Source organism: Panthera uncia, assembly GCF_023721935.1.
Source record: "Panthera uncia isolate 11264 chromosome B2 unlocalized genomic scaffold, Puncia_PCG_1.0 HiC_scaffold_25, whole genome shotgun sequence".
Taxonomy (NCBI): Eukaryota; Metazoa; Chordata; class Mammalia; order Carnivora; family Felidae; genus Panthera; species Panthera uncia.
Window position 1 is genome coordinate 21,264,302 of NW_026057581.1, and position 1,009 is coordinate 21,265,310.

Below are 1,009 nucleotides of genomic sequence, written 5' to 3' on the forward strand. Positions count from 1 at the left end.
AGGGTGGGAGGGCAATATATGTATACTTAGAAAAGAAGCAATAATTGAAGAGATAGTGGCATTAAAACACAGACGTCTTAAGGAGCCCAAGCAGAACAGTTTAAAAATGCATAAGATGGCAGGCTTGCAGTGAGTGGCTATCAGGGATGAAAACAGGTGGCCTGGAAAAGCAGTTTCTCTTCAAATCATCTTCTTTCATGCCACTTGATAAGCATCTTGATTCACCATGGCATTAGCATCAGTAAAATGGGTGATATCAACTATAACTATCTAGAAACAGTTATTTCCAATTCAAAACAGAGATTTATATTGTGTTTGTCATAAATCTACATATTCTCCTCTTCCAGATGACTATAATTGCAAAGTAGAGCTTGCTTTGACATCTGATGGCAGGACAATAGTATGATACCACCCTTCCGTGGAAATTCCATATGAACCTATAAAACCTATCCCTCAGCCAGATCCTGTGCATAATAATGAAGAAACACATGATCAAGTGCTGAAAACCATATTAGAAGAAAAAAATGAACACTTTGAGCAAGGACCAATGATAGAACAACTTAGCGAAATGTTCTTCACTACTTAGCACCATCGGTATCCTCATAGTCTGTATCATAGATTCAGTCATAGGAAACTGGATCCGCCAAAAGACAGATGATATTGAGATTTTCAGGAATTGAAAGGATGTTATCTTGTATCTCATTTGCCATATGACAAAATGCTGTTATGTTCACTGTTATGTAGCAAGACAATAATAAAATGTTTTTTCAGAAATAAATAAATAAATAAATAAATAAATAAATTCAAACCAAAGCGCATGATGAAAATCCAAAAAACAAAGACAAAGAAAAAAGTAGCTAACACAGCTAGAAAATAAATACTAATGGTGATCAAAAGAATAACAGTTAAGAATAATGACTCTCAACAGAAACAAGTCAGCAGGTAATGAGGTATTTATAAAACTCGGAAATAAACTGACAAGCTAGAATTCTATATTGGAGGAAAGTAT

At 34.4% G+C, this 1,009-nt stretch overlaps 1 pseudogene; it reads left to right on the forward strand.

Annotated features, from left to right (window-relative positions):
- Positions 1 to 226: 226 nt before the first annotated feature.
- LOC125939444 (39S ribosomal protein L42, mitochondrial-like) lies at positions 227 to 658 on the forward strand (annotated as a pseudogene).
- Positions 659 to 1,009: the final 351 nt, after the last annotated feature.